Here is a 9,382-nt window from a genome sequence, read left to right on the forward strand (position 1 = left end):
TATCCCTGTAATCCTCAGGATTCTGTGCTGAAGGACTGAGACAGGGAGTGATCAATTTATGAATAATGTGTTTAGTGCCCGTATGTGTATTAGACTGTCAAGAAGCATTGTGAATTGCATGAATTTAGTTTTACCTATCTTAAAACAGTTTTTAATAAAAAGCATTGTGAAAAAAAAAAAAAAAAAAAAGGTGAACACGTTGGCCAATGAGAAAACAAAGGATATCCCCACCCCTCTTTTTAAGGGATGTCTTTTTCTCTCCCGAACAGAGCAAGTGGAATTTCAAACATGCTTACCCAATCAGGTGCAGTACTTTTATGTTATGATTGCTTTTCACCCTCAAATCCCAGGTGTTTTTTTTCTCCACTCACAGAATTCAGCCTACAACTACATACAGTTTGAAACTAATGCAACACTGTGTGTCAACTCTACTGGAATTAAAAAATAAAGCTACATACACTGAATTGCTGCTGTAGTTTGAGGCAGCTCAAGAAAATAATACAAAAATCAAATATTCGGATTTTCCTTTCTCTTTTCAAGTTTATTTATTTATTTTGAGAGAGAAAAGAGAGAGAGAGAGAGAGAGAGAGAGAGAGAATCTCAAGCAGGCTCCTCACTGCCAGTAAGGAGCCCCATGTGGGGCTCTAACTCACCAACCACGAGATCATGACCTGAGCGGAAGTCAAGAGTCAGAAGCCCCGACTGTGCCACCCAGGCGCCCCCCCAGAGTTTCCTTTCCTGAAATCATTAATCTTCAATGCTTCAGCTTTCATAAGAACTTCATGTGTAGGATGGTTCTATAAATAGAATTGACACTTTCTATGTAAGATATTTCAAAATGTGCAGGAGACACACACAAAATATGTCTTTCCTGTTCGACTATACTCTCTGAGAGCAGGAATTTTAATTGCTCATCTTTGTGTCTCTGTACCAAGCTCATAGATGATCAACAAAATTCATTGGTGAATGAAACTGCCCTCAAAATGGAGCATGCGAACTTGTACCCCAATGTTTATAGCAGCTCTGTCAACAATAGCCAAATTATGGAAAGAGCCTAAATGTCCATCAACTGATGAATGGATAAAGAAATTGTGGTTTATATACACAATGGAGTACTACATGGCAATGAGAAAGAACGAAATACGGCCCTTTGTAGCAACGTGGATGGAACTGGAGAGTGTGATGCTAAGTGAAATAAGCCATACAGAGAAAGACAGACACCATATGGTTTCACTCTTATGTGGATCCTGAGAAACTTAACAGAAACCCATGGCGGAGGGGAAGGAAAAAAAAAAAAAAAAAGAGGTTAGAGTGGGAGAGAGCCAAAGCATAAGAGACTCTTAAAAACTGAGAACAAACTGAGGGTTGATGGGGGGTGAGAGGGAGGGGAGGGTGGGTGATGGGTATTGAGGAGGGCACCTTTTGGAATGAGCACTGGGTGTTGTATGGAAACCAATTTGACAATAAATTTCATATATTGAAAAAAAATGGAGCATGCGAAGCACATTATGGCTCTATCAGATCACAATAGAAATCTTATGGAATTTCTAATCAAGAATATAGGAAACGTTTTGATAAAGTTGAATTTTATATAGTGGTTTATAATGGCATGTAATTTTGTTACAATTATGCCTACAAAAAATGTTTGGCATGATACCTGCCTTGTAGCTGAAATACTAGCTCTTGGTTTTGTTATCAGACTCTTATGTAATGAATCGTGTTCTCCCTCAGAGTCATATGTCAAAGCCCTAATCCAACATGACTGTTGTCCTTATAAGAAGAGAGACACCAGGGATGCATGTGCACAGAGAAAAATGCCATGTGAGGACATGGTGAGAAGGCAGCTATCTACAAGCTGAAGAGAGAGGCCTCAGGAAACCAAACATGCTGCTGACACCTTGATCTTGGATGTCCAGCTTCCAGAACTGTGGGAGAGTTGATTTCTGTTGCTTAAGCCACTCAGTCGGTGCTATTTTGCTATGACAGCCGTAGCAAACTAATACATAGAATTATAAAGGGTCTCATCATATGTGGTAGGCAGACTTCTGAGATGGCTCCCCAAATTCCCACCCCCTGATGCATACAGTTTCTCCCAGTTATTCAAACACCAATCTACTGTGCCACTGTGAAGGGATTTTGCAGATCTAATTAAGGTCCTAAATCAGTCAACTTGAAGAAAGACTATCCTGGGTGAGCCTGTCCCAATCAGGTGAGACTTTGTAAGGAACTAGGAGTGTGGGAGACTCAAAGCTTGAGAAGGTTTTACTATGAGGGAGGTTCTCCGTTTCTGGCTCTGGAGATGACTGGAGATATGTCTCAATGAAGGTGGGTGACCTGTATGAGCTGAGAGTGGCCCAGAGTTGACAGCCAGCAAGGAAATGGAGATCTCCTCCTCTAGCTGCAAGGAACTGAATTTGGCCAACAAGAAAGAAAGGAATCCCTGAAAGGAATTCAGTCTGGTCAATATCTTCATTTCAGCCCTGGAAGCCCTGAGCAGAGAATCCAGTAATGCTGGGCCCAGACTTCTGACCTATACAACTGTGGACTTATACATGGTGTTGTTTTAAGCCACAAAACTTGTGATACATCATAAATTATAAATGAGAAGTAGGGACACAGATTTGCAGTGATCTGCAGTGGTAAATGGTAAAGCAAATGAATACAATGTTAACAATAAGCAAATTTGGGTAAGAAGTACATGAGTGTTCTTGTACCACTTTTATTTTTGTAACTTTTTCTAAGTTTGAAATTGCTTCTGAATAAAGTTTTAGAATAAAACAGGCATGACTGTTGGGTGGATGTTTTTAGTTGTTTCACTGAGGGTTAATTTATCCAAAATCTTAAATTGTATTTCTGAGAATCAAAGATTGATATGGTTTGATTAAATAATAATTAAATGCTAGCACTCACTGAACTCTTATTATGTGCCAAACACTATTAGTGTTTCAGACATGAATACATTTAAACATTACCACACTCTTTTTAGGTAAGTACTCTTTTATCCCCACTTACAGTTGAAGATACAGAGGCACAGAGAAGGGAGGTAACTTGTCCCTGGTAACACAGCTCCTGTTCAGAGTATTTGACTCTTGAGCCTCATGCTATGTGTTGTTCCCCACCAAAGTCTACATATGCCATTTCAAATTAGTAGTTTGTTTCATTTGAACTGTGTTTGTTGATCTGCTTGATTCTGATTTTTTTCTTCAGATTTTTATATTTTTTACCTTGGCAAAAAAAGAAAAAGGAAAACAAAATAACCTTATTCAAGTTATTCTTTCTTAATTTACTCTTGTGAACATTAAATGAATTAATGGGCGTATGTGTAAGCTTTTAGCAAGCACTCTGAAAGTATAAAATACTGTTTTGTTGTTTGTTTTAATTTTTTTAAGTTTATTTATTTTGAGAGAGAGAGAGAGAGAGAGAGAAAGAGAGAGAGAGAGAGACTGCATGGGAGGGGCAGAGACAGAAGGAGAATTGCAAGTAGGCTCCAAATGTCAGGGCAGAGCCTGATGAAGGGCTTGAACTCACAAACTGCGAGATCATGACCTGAGCTGAAATTAAGAGTTGGTCATCCAACTGACTGAGCCAAACAGGCACCCCTGAATTATTGTTTTTAAAAAAAATTTGTTTAATGTTTATTTATTTTGAGAGAGAAAGAGTGTGAGTGGGGGAGGTGTGGAGAGAGAGGAAGACACAAAATCTGAAGCAGGCTCTAGGCTCCAAGCTGTCAGCACAGAGCCTGATGAGGGGCTCGAACCCACGAACTGTGTTATCATGACCTGCGCTGAAGTTGGAGGCTTAACTGACTGAGCCACCCAGGTGCCACTAAAGTATTGTTTTTAACGTCTTCAAGAGAGTAATGTCAAGACTTAGATGGCTCATGCCAACAGCTATGAAGAGTATTTAAGAGAGGTCAACTCTGGAGAGTAGGCCTTTAACTCTTATTTTAATAGGCCCTGTCCTTCATTATTGAAAATATTAAAATGAACCAATATCCCACATTAAATGTAATTTATAAATCTCTAAGAGTTGAATTGCTTATGACCAGTTGATATGTCCCATTTTGCAGACATTTAATCAGATTTACTAATTTAGTTTTGGAATTTAAAAACATTTTGGAGCCAATAAATTCATCTCATCTGTCAAACAATCAAGAGCACTGGGCCTCTAAAATGCAATCGCCCTTTTGGGTGCCTGGGTGACTCGGTGGGTAAAATCATCTGACTCTTGGTTTCAGCTCAGGTAATGATCTCACAGTTTGTGAGTTGGCGCCCTGTGCAGTGCTCTGTGCTGACAGGTTGGATGGATCCTGCTTTGGGATTCTCTGTCTCCATCTCTCTCTGCCCCTTCTCCGCTCATCCTCTCTCTCTCTCTCAAAATAAATAAATAAACATAAAAAAATACAATGCAGGGGCGCCTGGGTGGCTCAGTCGGTTAAGTGTCCGACTTCAGCTCAGGTCATGATCTCGCGGTCCGTGGGTTCGAGCCTCGCGTGGGGCTCTGGGCTGATGGCTCAGAGCCTGGAGCCTGCTTCCGATTCTGTGTCTCCCTCTCTCTCTCTGCCCCTCCCCCATTCATGCTCTGTCTCTCTCTGTCTCAAAAATAAATAAACGTTAAAAAAAATTAAAAAAAAAAATACAATGCAATCGCCCCTATTGGGGCCAGATTATTTATTCTCTGACAGGAAGAAGATGGAATTTCAGGGCTGAAGGGATGTTGGGAAACATTGTTTCACTAGGGGGCATTCTTTTCTCTCTGTAGATATCTTCTGGTTGGGGAGCAAACAACTTTTGGAATCAGGTAACAAAGGGGTCCATGCATCCCCTAGCAGTTAAAATAAAAAGTGGATATTTCTCTGTGGCAGAAGACCAAGGGATACTTCCAAAATATAGGATTAGTCACTGTACCAATTAACGCAAATGCATTTGCACATATTTATACAAGGAGATTCAACCTAACTGTGGCTAAACCAACCGAAAGTGCTTGTTCAGTTATCCACATTCATGCTATCTTGATGGGTGTTATATGTGAGAAGCAATTTTGCTACCTAGGAAAAATCTGAAAAACAAGGATTTTCATAAATGTTTTTAGGTTTCTTGAAGCCATGTTAGGAGAGAACATTTTTGATCTGTGGCAATTTTTCTAGATGGAGCCTTCTTTTTGTCTTAGGAGCTGTGGAGGTTCATTGCAATTAATCTCTACATTGAGCTGTAAGTTTCCTAACAGGGATGTTATACACGAGAATATGAAAGTGCACCAGAGCATTGCTTGAAGGTCATTTTGAGGTCAAAACTTAGTGACTTTTTATCCTTTCGGTCATCATTTGAAATAAAAAGATCCCACAATAACCCAGCCTTCCCCTTCTCGTTGGATACGCAGCATCAATGCCAGCGTTTGGGAAGAAGCCTGTGTGATGGCTTAATCAAGGAGGTGATGAAGCATTGTCACAAACAGCCTTCTTAGTCACCCCAGCCGCAGCTCACCGATCTCAGTCCCCTGAAAATCTTGAATGATAACGTCACCACTGTTCCCCCTTAATGACACTAGTGCATTTCTTCTCAGGTGGTACTGTGCACCGAATGTAAAAGAGACCAGCTGTATTGTCATTTTCCCAGGAAAATGGCTCAATCTCATGTAAAATTAAAGCCAAGAATTAAAATTTCACAAGTTCCTTTTCTCGTTTTGATGAATCCTTATTCTTTTCTCTCTGTATGGACGTCTACCATTAGAGGGTTTCTACAATAAAGAACACGTTATTTTTAAAAGCATATTGTAAATAAGAAGGATTATTTATGGGCACACTTTTGGCAGTTCCATGAAAATGGAACGGAGTCCATCAGCACTGAGTCTGGGCAGAAGAGAGTTGCTTTACCATTTGTCAAACTGAATTCATCCAGGGCAGTCCAATCCCAGAGGACAACTGCCGGCCCCCTGCCATGCACAACAGCTCAGGGTTTACAGAATTTGCTCAGCAAAGTACATATACGGATTTCGGCTTCAGTCTTCTCACCGAACTAAACTTTGTACGTGCCTGTACTTGTATTCTACATAATTAGAGTCAAGTTGGGAGTGAATTTCCAATACCGTCTTCCCCACCCCGAGGATTAACATTTAAAATCTTAATTCTGATAGGCATTCTCAGGAAACTTGGAACACGTTTACATTTATTAGGTAAAAAAGTAAACTTCCGAGATCGCGGCTGTTTGCTCATCTGTGCACGCTCGGCCTCTATGTTTCTAACCTGGGAAATGCAGGGAGACTGTTATTTTCATTCAGCACTTCCGTGTCAAGTGGGCCTCATTTTTGCAGTTGTGGAGAGAGAAAATCTGTCTTTCCTGTTGAGCAGGTGCATATTAGGAGGCAGGGAGTACAGTGTGTTAAGAGCCAGAATTTGAGAGTTAGAACTTTGTTCAAATCTTTGCCTAATCACGCACAAGGATTGTGACTCTAGGCAGGTTACTTGACATCTGTTAACATCACTTTCTCCCCCTGTGAAATGGAGCTAACCCTAAAGTCATGGTAAGTATTACATGAGAGATAATCAGTAGAGCACGGAGTACAGTGCCCAGTCAGTGTGGTGGGGTTGCTAGAATATTATCTGCAGCCACGTGGGGGTGACTTTTAGCCCTCATTTGTAATAGTGAAAATCTTCTGGAAAACTTCAGAGGATTCTAAAACAAAAGTCAGAACCATACGTCAAGAGACTGTAGGAGGCAACTTTATAAGGTAGCCCCTGGGATTATGTGGGGGACAGAATGCTGTGGGTGCAGTTGCACTGAAAGCTTCCACAGCCCCTGAGAGGCCCTCGAGGGGAGCAACCTTTGGGAGCAAGCTGGAGGCTGAGGTGAGTCAGCACACCTACCCAATTCCTGAGAGAAGGCTCCCTAGGGCCACTGAGTCACTCTTCCCTTAAACCAGGAGTCAGCCCCTCCTCCACCCTTTTTTTCTTTCTATTTCAGAGTGAAGTTAATGCTAAGAGGTATAATGGGAATAATAAAATATAATTACCATGATGACAAATCTGCAAACGATGTTCCTTGTAAAAATGAATTCTCCTTTGGATATGCTGTGCTTCCTCAGAAAGGCCACTGAGTGGTGTCTCTGCAAGTTGTGCTTCGTGTAAGTCTGAGGCAGGAACTGTTGGCAGAAATGTCTTAGCAGTGACCAAGAAGAGACTCTCTGTCTTTGGGGACGATACCACTGCTGACAGAGAATTGGGCAGGGGACTCACTCCCTTTGGAACATTTCCAGACAGGTGTCTGCGTTGAGCATTTTATTTCAAGACAACTTATCTGTCATCCCCCCACACCATGGTCACTCATCCAATACTCTGTGCAAGACCCTCCTTAGACACCATAAACGATGCAGAGATTTCAGTCTTTTTTCTTTTTAATGTTTATTTATTTATTTTTGAGAGAGAGAGTGAGATAGAGAGTGAGCAGGCGAGGAGAAGAGGGAGAAGGAGACAGAATCTCAAGCAGGCTTCGTGCTGTCACCACAGAGCCCGATGTGGGGCTCAAACCCCCGAACTGTGAGATTATGACCTGAGCTGAAACCAAGAGTTGGATGCTTAACTGACTGAACCACCCAGGTGCCCCAGAGATGCCAGTCTTTATAAGCAACTTACAACATGGTAAGGAAGACGATAGCAACAATAATAGTGATAATAACGGCACTCAGTGATGATTTACTTACCCCAGGTACTCTTCAAGTTCCTTGAAACCCCTTTTTTATCAAAACAATGCTGTAAGTAGGTGTAATGATCATCTCAGTTTCAAAGATGAGGGGACTGAGGCCTGGGGAGGTTAGGCAACACACGCAAAGGTGAGCCCTACATACAAACACACAATAACACCAAGCAGAATTCAGTTCAATGTCCTGGCAGTTTATGGGAGGGAAAGATCACTTCCTCTGCATGGGCATCAGGGCATACTTCCAGAGGAGGTAGGAGAAACAAAGTCTTGAAGGGTGTAGGGCGTTGAATTGTGGCCCCTCCAAAAGAAACGCCCTCCCCAAACCTGTGAATGTGACCTTATTTGAAAAAGTTATTGTAGATGTAATTATGTTAAGGAACTCAAAATGAGGTCACCCTGAACAGAGGGTGGGGCCTAAAGCCAATGATAGGTGTCCTTATAAAAGAAGGACAGAGGAAGATGCCAGGCTCAGACACACAAAGAGAAGGCCACATGAAGCTGGAGGGCAGAGATTGACAGCTCTAAGCCGAGAAATGCCAAGGATACGGGCAGGCATCGAAAACTACGAGCGAGGCAGGGAACAGATTCTCTCTCAGCGCCTCCTGCAAGAACCAACCTTGCCAGAACCTTGGTTTTGGACTTGTGGCTTCCAGGACCGTGAGAAAATTAATTTCTATTGTTATAAGCCACCCAGTGTGTGGTAATTTGTTATGGCAGCCCTGGGGATGTGAGGGTGTGCGAGAACTGCTCCGAAACGCTGGCTCGAGCAAAGACAGCAAAACGAAAAAATATGGAGGTTTGAGTGTCTGTTTTGGTTTGCCTGAAGCACAAGGACCCTGAAAGGGAGCTAGCTTTCTGAGGCGAAGGTCACATGATGGAGGCTTTGAATGTCAGGTTAGGAAATCTAGATAGATTTTCCTTGATGAGCAATAAGGAACTTGACGAGTGCTGTATATTTAGAGAATCAAGGTGTCCCTGAGCTGGCAGGAGGTAATGTGGGCCTGAATTAGCGCAAGGGCAGTGGGAATGAAGAGAAGGGACAGAGGGAAAGTATCCTGTAGGAATCTAAGACACTTGGCAATCAGCAGATTCTCAATCTGACTCCTGCTAAGTAGCTTGATTCATATTTTACCTGCTATTGTTTATGCATCTTTGTCTTCTGGGGATGCCGAACACCCACACTTTAAATGAGCTATCCTAAGTCTTTTGGCTGCCTGTCAAGTTGGATTATTAACTTGTCCTGGCTTTCTGGCAGTCAAGCTGTGCTCCATGTAGACGACTTTCTTTCCTGGAATCTTAGGGAACCTTTCTTTTGCCTTCTCTGCCCTGTTCCTCCTATGTGAGCTATGCCTTTAGAAACAGCTTCAGTACCCTTAGTCACCTCTTCTTGGCTCCTGTTCTGCCTGAGCTGGGCACAGGAGACAGGGTTTCAGGGCCGCCGCGCTGGCCTCATTCCAGCATTCTGTTACAGATCCCGTCTTAACATTTGATGCTAAGGGTGATGTAGAGGCGGCATTGATCAAGCTGTGACATCTGGAACAGATACAAATCTTCCAGTCATGTCAGAAGTTGGACATTGCCAGTGCCCTGAAGACCTTTAATGTGGTCTGAACCTTCAACTCTCATTAGCATCATATTCCTTTCGATAGTTTCCCCAAATCACACTGACTCTCTTCATCTGGCTTTAG

Source organism: Panthera pardus, unplaced genomic scaffold (assembly GCF_024362965.1).
Source record: "Panthera pardus isolate Hobbes unplaced genomic scaffold, ASM2436296v1 HiC_scaffold_24, whole genome shotgun sequence".
In the NCBI taxonomy this organism is placed as follows: domain Eukaryota; kingdom Metazoa; phylum Chordata; class Mammalia; order Carnivora; family Felidae; genus Panthera; species Panthera pardus.